Source organism: Mauremys reevesii, linkage group 2, assembly GCF_016161935.1.
Source record: "Mauremys reevesii isolate NIE-2019 linkage group 2, ASM1616193v1, whole genome shotgun sequence".
Lineage (NCBI taxonomy): Eukaryota > Metazoa > Chordata > Testudines > Geoemydidae > Mauremys > Mauremys reevesii.
The window spans coordinates 190,896,543-190,913,684 of record NC_052624.1 but is presented as its reverse complement, the minus strand read 5'-3'; the positions used below and the strand labels follow the sequence as shown (position 1 = coordinate 190,913,684).

Genomic DNA, 17,142 nt, shown 5'->3' with positions numbered 1-17,142 from the left:
TATGGTAAACAGCCTCTCTGACTTAAATTACCAAAAGTATGGATCTTTATGGAAATGAGAACACCTTTGTAGCTAGACAGATAATACTGTTGTATCAAGCTGATAAAGAAATAATGCTGTTTTTTGTTGTTGTTTTTTTTAAATGAACATTGAAAAGGTGTTAACAGCTACTGTAGCTATGTTGAAGCCAATACTATTAACAGGTTACAGCAAGATGAATTTTTTTTCAGCAAATAGATTATTTAATGAAAAATGCAATTTTGGTCAACTCGAAACTATTCATGAATTTGTGTTGAATTCACTGAATAGTTTTGACCAAATGGAAAAATTGAAATGTTTTGGTAATGTTGAAATGAACTGGTTTGTTTTGACATTACTAAAACATTTAAATTTTTCAGACTACAGTCACAAACTGGCTATCATGAATGCCTATCAATTGCCACTATGAATGACAAAGAATAGTCATTCGTATAAGGAAAAAAAAAGAGTAAGAATGACTATAGTTTGGTGGTTAGGGTACTCAATCTGGGCATGTAGGAGACCCAAGTCCCTGCACCAATGGCTATTTAATTATCTATACAAAGTGGAACAGTTTCAACAGGAGAGACTGAAGGAAACAGCTGTTCTCCCATCAGAATATCCCATAGTCGAGTGGGGAAGGTACTCTCCTGCAATGTGGGAACTTAAGTTCAAATCCCTTCCTTAGAGCAAGTAGAAGAAGGATGCCCAGGGCTGCCTTCAGCCATTAGTGCCCTCTCATGGCTGTAGTGGGTGTTGGGCTGAGTCAGTTTACCCCATATTATCATCTAGTTCCTGTTATGATTCCAGCTGGCTGGGTCAACAGTAGTCTATCCCCTTCTGGGGCAGTGAAGAAAGTGGTGAACCAGACGACCAATGTCCCTAGTGAATGGTTGACAACTCCAGGCCCCTGGGGGTCCTGACCCCATTGTTCCAGATGCCTTAGTATTCCTTCTACTGGGGATGGTAGGGGAAAACCAGTGCTACCCACTCCTCTGAGTTCCATCCCAGAGACCCTATATGAAGCAGCTGAAACTGGTTCCTCCCGATCCCTTGCTGCTTCCTACCTCACATCTTCTGTTGGCTTTTCCCAGACTCATGTTCTGATTCTCTCAGTCTGGAAGTCACACTTCTTGGCTGGGTTAGTGCCATTAAGTTGCTGCAGGAGTTTCCTCTCAGGATTCTCTCTGGAAGCCGATCTGTCTTCTGAAATGCAGTCTTTTTTATTCCCCCCATTACAAGTCCAGAAATTAGCTGCAGCTGAGGAGAAAAGTTAAGCTCACTGTTAACCTCTTAGTGACAGGAGCAACATAGGGTTTTGTAACTGATGGCTGACTCATTGGCACGGTGCCTCCTGCTGATCATCCGGGATTTAGCTCTCTCAGCCCTAGAGCACCCTCTGTGGGCCGGTGTCTTGCCCTCTGCAGTCCCTTTATCTCCACCATGTATAGGCTCCATATCTCTCTCGGACCACGGTGCCCCTTATCTTGGGGTGCTGCCCCTCACCCAGGGAACCACACTCCACTGAGCCCACCTCACTTCAGTGACCCACTGCCAATCTTCATTTAGCCCCATCCCTCAGGGGAAAACTGCAGTCTGAAGTGGCCACTCATCAATATCAGGTGGTTGGACCTGCTGCCTTTCCCTGCAGCCCCTGTACCCCCTTAGGCCTTCCTGTCAGGCCGCAGCCTGGGAGGTCACCAGGCCTGAGCTCCCCAGCTCAGCCTGCCCCTTACCCAGCACTGCTCTGTTGAAGGTACCCTGTGCTTCTAGGCAGCCCGGTCCTTCCCACCCCAAGACTGGAGTGAAACTGCCTGTCTCCTAGCTCACAGACCTTTTTATACCAGCCCTACCAGGCCTGGATTGGTTGCTACCTGCCTTCACCTGATTAGCTCCTCAGAGCAGCCCTTTCCCAGAGCTGGTTTTAATCCCTTTCTCCCCATAGTGGGGGTGCTCGCCCCGCTACAGGTTTATACATCCCAAGATGGAAGAACTAAACTCAGCTCTCCCACATCCCGGGGTAAGTGTCCTAACCACTGATGAAAAGTTATGAGACCAAAACCATCACCACCACCTCTTCCTTCTCACCTCCTTCACTGTGCCTGCCCTCTGCCTTGCCCATGCCCTCATTTTCTGAATCAAGTCCTCCTCTGCTTTCAAGTCAGGTTAAACAAAACTTCTTATTCAACCCAACTCAAAATATTTGCCAACTTTTCAATGCTGTTAAATTTTCAAAAAAATAATCATTTTTAGTTTGACCCAAAGCAAAAACTATTTTTGTTATTTTTCAGAATAGCCAGTGAAGAAAAATATCTATTAATAACTCAGCTCTTTTAGCAAGTATTAGCCATCATACCCACAGCTTGTACAATCTTTTAATTTTTGGTGAGGAGGAGTGAGTAGTACTTTCGTTTGGCTGGAGAATCCTGGGAAAGCCCAACTGATTTAGCTTTTGAATGGATTTTGGTTAATTCCACTTTTGGAGAGGAAACGAGTTCTAGTCAAAGAGCACTTGGTGCATCCTGGGACATCATAGCATTAGTCTGGTCCTGGTGTAACTTTTGGCAGCTTTAAGGGACTCTCGCAAGTAAATCTATGGCAAAGACTGAATTGAAGCCCAGAGTTCCGACTTTCAGGTATTCCAAATAAAAAATGGTGGGCGAAATTAGTAGAAGAACATAGAGTTAGAGTACATTTGCTTTGAGGGGGGTTGTTTTGTGTCTTGGGTGCTGAATAGGAAGTTTTTTTACTATTCATAGCTGACTCAGGCAACAAATCCTACAAAAAACATCTATTTCTTGGAATTTCTGTTCCCAGTCTCAACTGGAATGAAAACTTCATTGAACAGAAATCTAATGGTTGTATGTTACTGAAACTTCAAAAAAGCATTTATGTCTAGTTTTGAATAAATGTGCGTTTGATTAATACACTTTATATGTGATTTAAAAGATTTTGTATTACATCCCGAGGCACATTTTTTACATATCTGAGCATATAGAATCATAGACTTTAAGGTCAGAAGGGACCATTATGATAATCTAGTCTGACCTCCTGCACAATGCAGGCCACAGAATCTCACCCACCCACTCCTGTATCAAACCTGTGTCTGAGCCATTGAAGTCCTCAAATTGTGGTTTAAAGACTTCAAGGTGCAGAGAACCTTCCAGCAAGTGACCCGTGCCCCACGCTGCAGAGGAAGGTGAAAACCCCCCAGGGCTTCTGCCAATCTGCCCTGGAGGAAAATTCCTTCCCGACCCCAAATATGGCGATCAGCTAAACCCTGATCATGTGGGCAAGGCTCACCAGCCAGACACCCAGGAAAGAATTCTCTGTAGTAACTCAGATCCCATCCCATCTAATATCACATCACAAGCGATTGGGCATATTTACCGCTAGTAGTCAAAGACAAATTAAATTTCAAAAATTAGGCTATCCCATTATACAATCCCCTCCATAAACTTATCAAGCTTAGTCTTGAAGCCAGATATGTCTTTTGCCCCCATTACTCCCCTTGGAAGGCTGTTCCAGAACTTCACTCCTATGATGGTTAGAAACCTCCATCTAATTTCAAGTCTAAACTTCCTGATAGCCAGTTCATATCCATTTGTTCTTGTGTCCACATTGGTACTGATCTTAAATAATTCCTTTACCTCTCTGCTATTTATTCCTCTGATATATTTATAGAGAGCAATCATATCTCCCCTCGGCCTTCTTTTGGTTAGACTAAACAAGCCAACCTCTTTAAGTGTCCTTTCATATGACAAGTTTTCCATTCCTCGGATCATCCTAGTAGCCCTTCTCTGAACCTGTTCCAGTTTGAATTCATCCTTCTTAAACATGGGAGACCAGAACTGCACACAGTATTCCAGTGCCTTGTATAACGGTACTAACACCTCCTTATCTCTACTGGAAATACCTCGCCTGATGCATCCCAAGACTGCATTAGCTTTTTTCACGCCCACATCACATTGGCGGCTCATAGTCATCCTGTGATCAACCAATACTCTGAGGTTCTTCTCCTCCTCTGTTACTTCCAACTGGTGCATCCCCAGCTTATAACAATAGTTCTTGTTATTAATCTCTAAATGCATGATCTTGCACTTTTCACTATTAAATTTTTCATCCTATTACTATTACTCCAGTTTACAAGGTCATCCAGATCTTCCTGTATGATATCCCGGTCCTTCTCAGTATTGGCAATACCTCCCAGCTTTGTGTCATCCACAAACTTTATTAGCACATTCCCACTTTTTATGCCAAGGTCAGTAATAAAAAGATTAAATAAGTTTGGTTCCAAAACTGATCCCTGAGGAACTCCACTAGTAACCTCCCTCCAGCCTGACAGTTCACCTTTCAGTATGACCCGTTGTAGTCCCTCCTTTAACCAGTTCCTTATCCACCTTTCAATTTTCATATTGATCCCCATCTTTTCCAATTTAGCTAATAATTCCCCATGTGGAACCATAACAAATGCCTTACTGAAATCAAGGTAAATTAGATCCACTGCATTTCGTTTGTCTAAAAAATCTGTTACCTTCTTAAAGAAGGAGATCAGGTTGGTTTGACACGATCTACCTTTTGTAAAACCATGTTGTATTTTGTCCCAGTTACCATTGACCTCAATGTCCTTGACTACTTTTTCCTTCAAAAATTTTTCCAAGACCTTGCATACTACAGATGTCAAACTGACAGGCCTGTAGTTGCCAGGATCACATTTTTTATCCTTTCTTAAAGATAGGAACTATGTTAGCAATTCTCCAGTCATATCGTACAACCCCTGAGTTTACAGATTCATTAAAACTCTTGATAATGGGCTTGCAGTTTCATGTGCCAGTTCCTTTAATATTCTTGAATGAAGATTATCTGGGCCTCCTGATTTTGTCCCATTAAGCTGTTCGAGTTTGGCCTCTACCTCTGAGGTAATGTGGTAATATCTATCTCCATATCCTCATTCCTATTTGTCATTCTACCGTTATCCCTAAGCTCCTCATTAAAGACTGAGGCAAAGTATTTGTTTAGATATTGGGCCATGCCTAGATTATCCTTAACCTCCACTCCATCCTCAGTGTTTAGTGGTCCCACTTCTTTCTTTGTTTTCTTCTTATTTATATGGTTATAGAACCTTTTACTATTGGTTTTAATTCCCTTTGCAAGGGAAGCTCTGCATGGCTTTTGGCCTTTCTAATTTTATCCCTACATATTCTGACCTCAATAAGGTAGCTTTCTTTGCTGATCACTCCCATCTTCCATTCCTTGTAGGCTTTCTGTTTTTTCTTAATCACCTCTCTGAGATGCTTGCTCATCGAGCTTGGTCTACAATTCTTGCCTATGAATTTTTTCCCCTTTCTTGGGATGCAGGCTTCTGATCGTTTCTGCAACTTTGACTTCAAGTAATTCCAGGCTTCCTCCACCCTTAGATCTTAAAGTTCTTCAGTCTAGTCCACTTCCCTAACTAATTTCCTTAATTCTTTAAAGTTAGCTCTTTTGAAATAAAAAACCCCAGTCACAGATCTATTTTTGTTTATCTTTCCATTTAGTTTAAACTGAATTAGCTCATGATCACTCAAACCCCAAGCACTATCTCAGGGGAGGCTCTAGTAGCTTTCTTAACCAATGTGATTTTTGCCCAGACAGACTCTGTCTTATCCATTCCATCCCTTCTTATTTCTTTACAGTCTACCTCATCATTGATATACAATGCTACTCCACCACCTTTGCCTTTATTTCTGTCTTTCCTAAACAGCACATACCCTTCAATACCTGTACTCCAGTCATGACTACTATTCCACCATGTTTCTGTTATCCCTATAATATCTGGTTTCACTTTCTGCACCAGTAACTCTAGTTCCTCCATTTTGTTACCTAGGCTCCTTTCATTGGTGTACAAACATCTTAATTCTCGCTGTTTGACTTCACTCACATTCTTTTCCTGATTAGGCCCAGATGTTCTACCACCAGTATCACCTATTAGAATTGTGTCTACAGTACCCTTCCTCCGTATGGCCATTCTCCTACCCATGACAGTATCCTTTCTTGTTTCATTTTCTTCCCTGTCAATGTTAAAATCTGGTGTGGAGATTACCTGGACATCTCCGAACCATCTCCCCCCAATTCCTAGTTTAAAGCTCTCTTAATCAGTTGTGCCAGCCTCCATCCTAGAAGTCTATTTCCATTCCTTCTCAGGTGAAGTCCATCCCGAGAGAACAGTCCTCTGTCCATGAATGCCTCCCATTGGCCATACATCCGAAAGCCCTCCTTATAACACCACTGCCTGAGCCATCTGTTGATTGCCATAATCTTGTCACACCTTTGTTGTCCTTCTCTAGGAACAGGCAGAATTGCACTGAAGATCACCCGAGCCTCGATTTCCCCAGCCTGGCATAGTCTCCCTTTTTACGTTCCAGGGAGAATCTGGCCGTATCATTCGTTCCCACATGAAGGACAATCAGCAGATTCTTTCCCGCTCCTATTAGGATTCTCTTCAGAGTCAGGTCCACATCCCGTATCTTAGCACCTGGCAGACAGCACTCCCTTCTGTTCTCTGGATCAGCTCTGGTTACAGGCCTGTCTATTCTTCTCAGTAAGGACTCCCCAGTCACATAGACCTGCCTTTTCCTTGTGACAGTGTGATTCTCTGGTCTATCCCCTATTCCCTCTTGCTGCAAGTCCTCTCAATTCCTATTCACCCTTGCAATCCTCTGCAACCCATCCTGTATCCACCCGGGGCTCATGTTTGGTGTCATCTCCATTGACTCATCCCCTCTCCTTATAAGGCTAGCTGCTCTTCTCTTCTTCCTTGCCCTTTCACCTTCAGTTACCACCTGCTGTACCCCTTCTTCATTCCACAAACCTGTTCCTGAGCTCTATGCTCCTTCACTTTTCCTCTGCCTGGTTTGCTTAGTCACATGCTTCCACCGTCCACTTTCCTCACCCAGCAGTCTCCCCTCAGAGTTCTTTGGTCCTGCTTCCATCTGCAAGTCTGAGCTTTTCCCTTTGGCCTCATCATGTGTTTGCTCCATCATCCGCTCGAACTCCCGCCTAAACTCGACCAGAGTTTCCACCTGCATCTCCAATCCTCGGATCTTTTCTTCCATCAGCTCTATCAGGCAGCAATTCATGCAGAGAAAACTCTTTTCAGGTACCCCCTCCAGGATCATGTACATGCCGCAGCTTCCACATCCAGTCATCTTCACTGTGTCTTCCACTGCTTTGGTCACTACAACTGCTGCTTCTGTATCTGTCATAGGCTTCCCACCTAAATCCTGTAAATCTGGGAAACACAAACCAACCCAAAACACCACCACCCACAGCAAAACAAACCGCCAACAAGCACCAAGACACTGCTAGAACACTGCACACTCCCTTCAGTAGCTTGTGTGTTCCTCTGCCTGCCTCTCTTAGTCTTCCCTCAAACTCCCCCTGTAAAGTACCACTCAAACTCCCCTATTTACAGCTCTGTTTGCTGGCTCCTGTGCCGCTGCAGCTGTCTATGCCACTGCCTGACTGTCTGGCTACCTTTATAGGACCCCTAGTCAGAGAAGCCCTGCCCCCTAATCAGGGCTCAGCTTCTCTCCCAGCACGCTGCCCCTACCAGCCTCCACACATACCAATACAACTACAAATACAAATAGCTACAAATACCTTCTCCTCCAACAGAAGTCCCACTCAAACTCCCCTGTTTACAGCTCTGTTTGCTGGCTCCTGTGCCGCTGCAGCTGTCTCTGCATATGCATTAATGTGATCTGGGTGGCAGTACCCGAGTAGCCGCAGTAGGAATTAACCTTGGCGATACACATAAATCTACCTTCAATAGACATATCTAGCTTTAAACTATCAACATTTAACTTTTTACTACACACAATATCCAAACAAATAATTTAACTGCATTGAAACTTGAGCAATAAAACTCCCTTCTCTGCTATACATTTTTTAAAGCTAAGTACAGCAGGTTAGACCCTGTGGCAATCAGCTAAAGTATTTGTCATTGTTAGAGTACATGAAGTCTTTACACATTAAGGTCATAGTTCTTAAATAAGATTTGCAAGTTGCAAATAACTAGTTATGAATTCATGAGCTGGAAATATGCAGTCATTAAATTTACTAGTCCCACAACTAAGCATTCACAATGTGAATCTAAGATTTATGAAGTTGCATAGTTGTCGCTAGTAGATGACATCAAGTGCTAACTTCACATTATGTCTGATTTTCCTATTTTAAAAAGTCACAACTGTCTGTGTTTCATTAATTATTCCAGAAAGGTGTATACATTTTGGGCAGTAGGAAGGTATATTAAGTGTCAAATAGAAGTCCAGGTACATCTTTATATTGACAAAAATGTGGCCAACCACACTCAAACTCAGTACTATATGACTCTAATATCTACCATCTCCATAAATATAAGCCAAGTAACAGTCTTAGCCTTAATACCCTGTGAATCTAATGCATCACACGGGTGACTAGTGGCTCCATAAACTCCGCTAAGTGCTAACACTGAGAGGGAGTTATGCTCCTTTCATCTCGATACTCCTTCAAGTCAGTAGGTCCATCAGGGTTTATCACACCATATGTACTGATCATCAGAAGTGCTCTTTCAATTTTACCTTTGTGTGTGTGTGTTATACAAATACTAAATCCTTATTGTAAAAACAGTGAAAGGATCATTTTTAATACTCAACTCCAGACAGAATAGTAATGTGACTGTTCAAATCTCTGGAGAAGAGTTTTCCAAATATGAGATTTCTTCAGACAGGAGAACTAAAAACATATGGCTTTGAAAAGACCAAAAATAGAGCATATGGCAACAAAACACTTATTTGCATTTTATTTTGCAGTCGAGGAGCTGAATAGAGTGCTTGCGAATTTGGAGTCTCATTTTCAAATTGTTAGTCTCCAGTTTTGTTCCTGTAGTTTTTCAGGAGAGCTTTTGAGGAATGTTAATGCTAAAAACCTGATTGAAGCTATTCAGATGTCTATGCTATAAAATATTTTTGCCGGCAAATTTATGCTTACAGTCGTTTGGGGCAGTTCAAAACTGGAGGCCCATTTGAGATCTTTACAGAGGGAAAACTTAGAACCTTCCTCTCCACATTTTAACAAAAACAATAATTAGAGAGAAATTCCCTAAATGCTACATAGACGACCTAGTTATTCAACACTTATGCATCATGATGAGCCCTTACTCATGTGAATAAGGTCCCTGATGGACTGTACAAGGAAGCACGTTCCTGAAGAAAGGACCCTTAATGAAAATTATCCTCTCAAACGGCCTCTCCTAGTTACATGGGGGGAGAGTGGGTGGAAAAGTGTGTAAGGGAGGGGAAACCAGATTGAGTACCTCCACTGATTGCAATTGCACTGGTTTCACATGGTGCAGAGTGTCCTGTTTATAGTCCTGTGGACTGTCCTCTTTAAAAAGAGTTCATTCAAGACCACTCTAGAAGACAAGATACCAATGTACACTATGGGCACATTCCTCTTTCTCCTAATTAGCTGAGAAAAAGGAAAGTGTTAGAATCACAGCTCTGGTATGCTGGAGGAGGGCAGAGGGATTCCCTGTCATACATTTATTAGAAGCCAGTCTCTTAACTGCTGTAATGTAATCTTTGATGTTCAATAAAAATTTCTGGGTGGACCATAAGTGCTAAAATAAAAAAAAATATTTGGGATTGGGGTGTTTGGGGTGCCCAGAACATTGACCCTTTTCTACAAAGATCCTAACATTTTTAGGGTTACATTTTCTAAATCATCTCCAGAACATATATTTGGGCATGCAAACCCTGCATCAGCACACACAGATAAATATTCAGATGCAGATTTGATGATGAGTAGAGACGGGCAACGATGGAAAAGCTTTAAATTTTTGTAAAAAACACTACACAGAAATTTTAAATCAGCTCTAGAAATGAATGAATGAATGAATGAACGAATGAACGAACATCTAACAATCCATTACATTACAGTTACCTGATTTGTTGATGTAAATACCAAATTGCCCTTGCAAATGCAGATTGTGTGAATAAACAGTGCATTTATATGCATAAGTAAACATGTCATTTTTGCAAGTACAATATCAGAAGACATTTTTATACAATGTGGGTAACATGAGCACACAGAACATTTGAATGTATATTTAAATTGTGGAGTTATACATCTGAGCGTTAGTTCTATCTATTTTGAAAACATCAGTGGAGGGGATATTTTATAGACTACCTGTATTATCTTTGTAGACTACCTTATTATCCTTTAACTTCTACCAGTGCACTTTCTGTTTACTTCAAAATTCTCATCTCTTCCCTCAATGCATACATTGCTCCTACTCAGTCTTTCAAGAGTGCATTGTCACTTATGGTGCTACCATCAGTTTACTTCTCACTGCTGAACAGCTTAGGTTCTGTATTAAGGGCACAATTTTCAAAAGGGTGGCTTTTCCTTTTGAAGGCATAAGAAATGTGAGACATTTAGATATTATGGAGCTGGGACCAGAGTAACACCTATAAATAAATTAATGTGAAGTTTAGCGACTAAAGTATCTTGGTGTGGCAGATCTGTAAATGATTAATGCAGTTCACAGGAGGCCCACTTGGGACATGGTTGTACAAGGCACTTTAAAATCATTAGTTTAAGTTTCATTATGTCATTGTTCAAAATTATTGCCTATGTTAGCCACAGCTGTTATCTTCCTAAGACCTTAACTCTCTGTTCTTGTTAAAGATCTGAATTGCTAGTAAGGGGATGCAGAAAAATAATTGCTACTAATACAGCTTCTCCATAAATCTAAGATATATCAGATTATATATAATTTCTGTATATTATTAACATGATATTCTATTTTAAACAAAGAAAAATAAATTATTAAAAAGCTACTTTTTGTGATAAGAAAAAGAAGAGTAAACTTCTTAGTGGGGATATATACAAGAGTGCACAAGCAAACAATGTCAGACTTAGTCAACTGTGAGGAATAATCAAGAAATAGATTGGATTCCCTTTTGAACCTAGAATCTAGAAACTTTTATATATGCAATACAGACAGGCAAAGTGCTTCAGGAGATCTTTAGGTCAAGTCAGCTAGGAAAGGATAAATTTTCTATGCACCTATAATCCATCGTTGTCTTTAAAGTGACAATAGTTGTGATATTTATCAGTAACAAAGCTTTTAGTTTCTGGTTATAGGGCTAGCTTCTAGTAGTTCATGTGAACAGTCCAAATTATATTTTTTCCTCTTCTGATTTTTTTTGTAAGCTACATTAGTATATTGCAGAAAGGCCTTCTGCTGAGTAGATCTTTGTGCAAAGAATACTTAAATCAAGAGAACTGCCTCCCTCAACCATGCATCCTTCAGAGGCACTTAATACCCAACTTAAAAACTTGAGAGTGCCCTCTCAAAGAAAGGATCAGAACATAAAAAATGCTCTGAGCAATCATCATTTTTGACTAGTGGCATTGCACCTGTCAATTTGAATATAAGTTACAAATAACAAGCCATTGTGTCTTACAGCTAACATTATAGGATTCACAGCAATGGATTTACCTCATTTTTTAACACTAAAAATTATCTTGCATCTTTCTGCTACAGTAGATGCGGTTTAAACTTCTGTAATGTTTTGCACATCTCAAGCTAAGTTGTTCATTACTTATGCTACAGTGTTTGAGTCAAGGAATGCTTAATGGAGAAAAACAATGTGGAAAATGTACAGTAAATGCCAGCCAAGCTGAAAAATTGTGTTTTTATTTTTGTGAAATATTGTTTTGTTTTTATAGAGGAATTGCCATTACCAAGGTATCTGAAAGGCTAACCAATCATTTAATAGTTTAGTAGAATCACATAGAACAGAAACTGAAGCTAAATAACTACCATTCATTATGAAGGAAGATTCTTGCATAACACTTTACTTGCAGTTCTGAAACAGCAGGAAAAGAGAGAGAGAGAGAATCTCAGAATACAAGCATGTTTTAGTCTCTTCCATCCTAAACAACTCTTGAGCCTAATTGCCTCATTTTCCATTGGAACTGTTTTGATAGAAAATTGGGGTTTAATGAAAATAACTCTTCCCCCCCCCAAAAAAAGAGAGTCTTTCTGCTGAAAATTTCAGTTTTTCACACAAAACAAAAATAAAAAATGCCAGTGTGCCCCAGTGATATAATCCTGGAGGAGGCCGTCCTGCATTCAGCTCTTCCTTTCCCTTTGTAGCTGAGGGTTTGGAGCTAGCTGCCAACACAGCGCTGCCCTATATATCTTCTTGGAGGGTTCTCCGAAAGGTTGTGATCCACATTAACTCTTACACTGAGCCCCTTTACAGAGGGAGACCCTTTATTTCAGGGAGATTCTAAGGGCAGCAACATCCAGGAGAGTCCCTGATAGGGCAGCTTCAGTGGAGTTGTGCTGCCATGGAGTACAGAATGACACTCCCTAGTCAGTAAGAGGCATAAGATCTCCACTTGGATATGGTCAGTCTCCTGCTATCGTGCCCACTATCTGCAAGGTTTGGGGAATGTTTACAAATTGAAATTATAAACAGACCAACAATCTCTCACTGCAAATTGAGCTGTATGGAAAGAAAAACAGCTGTAGTTAGAACAAGGATGGATGACCTGGGTACAGAGTTTTTCTATCTTTTCAGGCTGGCAATCCCTTACTCAAAGTAAAAAGACTTCATTACCCTCTTATTATTAAAGAGTAAAAACATAGCAACGATAACAGTGATAAGCCTGTATTGTGTGTGGGTGTGTTTATAGAGGCTGACAAATAATACTTGATCTGGAAGTGTAAATGTGGCAGAGAAAGAATAACATTTTCAATGTCTCTCAGCTGCCCTGATTGCCTTTTGTTACACCTTCCCCACCTCAGGTCACAACCCACCAGCTGAAAAACATTAGGCTAGCAAATAGGGCTCTGGGCTGGTACTCAAGAGATGCAGGTTCAATTTCTGGCTCAACTAAAGACTTCCTGTATAATCTCATGTGACAACATGTTTCAATGTCATTTGTATACAGGAGAGGGCAACATGTCTACATAGACTTGATTCATGTGGCTGCAGAAGTTTGGCAGGGCCATTTCCTAATCAAAGTGCTCCGTTTAATTTGCAAAAGATTTCCTGACTCATTAGTGGTGCCTGTATTTCCTGTGTCCAGGTGTAAAGGAAAAAGGTCTGTCGTTTAATTAACAGTTAAATTACCTTGGGATTTTCACAGGTTGATTGCAATGCAGAATGGCAATGTAATTAAAATGATATGATGTGTGATTTGTATAGACTGCACAGAAAGCTGTAACCAGATTAACTCCATGAATTACACACACTGCCCACGAGTTACACTGCTTGAAATAATTACAAGAATTTAGATCTTACACAGACCATCTACCAAATATATTAGCACTGACCAGATTAAGTACCTGAATTAATAGATTTACACTGACTCTGCCCACAAACAGAAAGCTCTTCAGATATAAAACATAAGAAGTACGAGCTTACCATGCACAACAGAACAGAGGCACAACTTCTTTGTTCCCACCGAGATTAATCTGACACACTGAGCCATAGTCTTGGCTGGTATAAACTGTCATAACTTCATTGATTTACATGGTCTGAGGATCTAACCTACTGTTCATAGAACAGTTTAAGACAGGCCAGTCTAAAAAATAGACCAGACTTACACAGGCTGTCCACAGAACAGACTGTGACTGACATATTGCTCAGTTAATAGCATTTACTGCTTTTCTGCTAAGAGAGTGAGGCACGGCACTAGGCCTCCCTCAACTAACAAGAGACATGCTCATCCTCTTCTAGAACCTCTTCTATATGGCCATCACAGCAGCTGTCTTAGGGTACACCTACACTGAAATCAGGGGTTGAAGTCAGGACAGCCTGACAGCAGCCACTTGAGTATGTACTCAGGGTCATGGAGAGTGGCCTTCGAAGCCACCTAGGCTATCACAGATTGCTTGATCTAACTTTGATCTAGCTAGATGCCACCACATTTCCCAACCTCAGTGTACACATACCCGTACACTTCTTCCATTGGCTTCCACCAGCAGTGTCTAGGAATCCATTACATGTGAGAGTGTAAATTGGCATGTATGAACTATTATTTTAGTTCATAAATGCCTTAGGTATCCCAACATGTATTACTGATATTTAGATTTCAAACACAGGAATAAGGGTGGAGTGGAATAGCATTACACTAGCACTGCTGCTGAGCGCACACGCTGTTTTGCCAGTATGCTTCTGGGTCTTCTCCTCAGGGGCAGCTCCAGGCACCAGCGCTCCAAGCGCGTGCCTGGGGCGGCAAGCCGTGGGGGGCGCTCTGCTGGTCGCCACGAAGGCAGCAGGCAGGTTGCCTTCGCAGGTGGTCCCGCGGCTTCAGCAGACCTCCCGCAGGCGTGCCGCTGAATCCGCGGGACAGAGGACCTCCCACAGGCAAGCTGCCAAAGACAGCCTGCCTGCCGTGCTTGGGGCGGCAAAATACCTAGAGCCACCCCTGCTTCTCCTTGCTTCTGACCATAGTGGTGGGTGTGGGAGAGAGGCTTTACAGGAGCAAATACACATCTAGCAAGAGATCTGCTCAACATCCCTGACTAGTGCACAGTAATTTTTTAGAAAATAGCACACAGATGGATAGGCACAATGCCACGGGAAAAGGGGGATAAAACCAGGTTTGTGTGAGAAAGAGGTAAAATTGGCTGTAAAGGTATGAAGAGGTGAAACAGGCATAACTTGAAATAGGACAGCTATTGGAGCACTAGGAAAGTTTCACAAGGATACCAGGGGAAACTTATCTGGTTGTGAGTTTTGTTACATCCCTGAAACCAGGCCACAGTCCCTGAAATATTTGTTGCAGTTTGCAAATCTTTCATCCAAAGTCAAGGGGTAGGATTCCAAATGAATGAAAACAGACAAACCCTACAAAATGAAACCACTGATTTTTATCTGGCTCTGGATGTCACCTGTCCTGTACTCCAGGGGATATACCCAAACAATGTGTACACCTGTTTCGCCTTCTCCATGTAGTGTAAGGATAGGTTGCTCTAGGCAAAATATCCCAGTGAGGAGCCTGAACCTGTGAAACACTAGGGGCCCTCAGCATCCACCATACTTCAACATCTTGCACAACTGAGTGCTAAATCTGGGAAAGGAAAAAAAAACCTAATTCAAATCATGATTCAAATTATATTTAGTACTGAATACATACAAAGGGCTGTACAAACATTAATGAATCACACCACCTGAGAAACAGTTAAGTGCATTTATCCCCTTTTTGCAGATAGGGAAACTAAGGCAGAGAGGTGAAGCAACTTGCTCAAGACTAATCAGTAGCAGGGCAATAGTAGAACTCCCAACCACTGCTATGATCATTCCTTTAGCCCCTGCTGTAGGCACAATGCACCATGAGTAGGCTTGGAAGGACTGAATTTTTATTGGTAAGTGCTGTTAAATGTCATTTTCACCATACACAAACCAACAAAAATACATTTCCATCAATGATAATCAAAACATACAGATAAGCAAAGTAAGCAAAATGCTGCTGGAGAAGTTATACTAATCTAATTCCCGGATTTAAACTTTTGAATTAGGCTGCTTACAAATGAACTTGTGAATGAACAATGGAAATGGGTATGACTTGTTGATTTAAGGATATTTTAACATGTGATGTTAACAGGATCATGTATTTTCTATTCTTTGGTGTAAAAAGCAGCATGAGTGAAATTATTTGCCCTTCTCCTTATAGAAAATGAAATTTGAGCGCACACATTGAAAAATAATGGAAGAAAAAAAAAAAAGCTCTCACATTTCTACCAGAGCAGCTACCCGTAATTATGTTCCTTTACAATAATCATAATTTGAAGGTGGGAATGAGGGAAAAGGAGGGTGGCAGCTCAGATGCCTGAGCTGCCTATTTCCTTGTCTATAAAATGAGATGATGAGGTTTGGTCACTGGTGACAAAAGGAAAGGAAAAAATAGAATAGATTTCCAAAAGCAAAAGCTGTATGAAACCCATTTAGATGGTCTGTGTCACCAATCCCACACAGCTGTTTAATAAAAAGCCTAAAAGACAGGTATAAATCATGGAAAGCAAAATTGTCAAGTGTGACATAATTCAGATAAGCATAACATGAGGAAAAACTAAATTATTCCTGGGCACTTAGGCTAAGGCTTTTCTGATCTCACATGTCAAAACAGAGTCTCCATCAAAATAAGGATGGTTTCCAAATGAAGGACAAAAATCATAAGAACAGCCATACTGGGTCAAACCAAAGCCCAGTATCCTGTCTTCCGACAGTAGTCAATGCCAGGTGCTTCAGAGGGAATGAACTGAACAGGTAATCATCAAGTCATCCATCCCCTGTCACCCATTCCCTGCTTCTAGCAAACAGAGGCTAGGGACACCATCACTGCCCACTGATGGACCTATCCTCCATGAATTTATCTAGTTCTTTTTTGAACCCTGTTATAGTCTTGGCCTTCACAACATCCTCTGGCAAGGAGTTCCACAAGTTGACTGTGTGTTATGTGAAAAAATACTTCATAGAATCATATGACTGGAATGGATCTTGAGAGGTCTTCTAGTCCAGTCCCCTGCACTCAAGCCAGGACTAAGTATTAGACCATCCCTGACAGGTGTTTGTCTAACCTGATCTTTAAAATTTCCAGTGATGGAGATTCCGCAATTTCTCTAGGTAATTTATTATAGTGTATAACCATACTGACCATTAGGAAGTTTTTCCTAATGTCCAACCTAAACTGCCCTTGCTGCAATTTAAGTCCACTGTTACTTGCCCTATCCTCAGAGGTTAACAAGAACAATTTTTCTCCTTGTACTTTGCAACAATCTTTTATGTACTTGAACACAGATATCACGTCCCCTGTCAGTCTTCTCTTCTCCAGACTAAACAAACCCAATTGTTTCGATTTTCTCTCATAGGTCACGTTTTCTAGACCTTTAATAATTTTTGTTCCTTTTCTCTGGACTTTCTCCAATTTGTCCACATTTTTACTGAAATGTGGCACCAGAATAGGACACAATATTCCAGTTGAGGCCTAATCAGCACAGAGTAGAGTGGAAGAATTCTCTCTCATGTCTTGCTTACAATACTCCTGCTAATACATCCCAGAATGATGGTTGCTTTTTTC

The 17,142-nt window shown here is 41.1% G+C and overlaps 1 long non-coding RNA gene across 1 annotated transcript in view; it reads right to left on the bottom strand.

The window, feature by feature from the left end:
* Positions 1–266: 266 nt before the first annotated feature.
* The window catches only part of LOC120399093, a 36,146-nt gene continuing 19,270 nt past the window's right edge, over positions 267–17,142 (bottom strand). The window contains exon 5 of the long non-coding RNA XR_005594956.1: positions 267–1,278. This is a non-coding gene — a long non-coding RNA (uncharacterized LOC120399093). The remainder of the gene's footprint in view (positions 1,279–17,142) is intronic.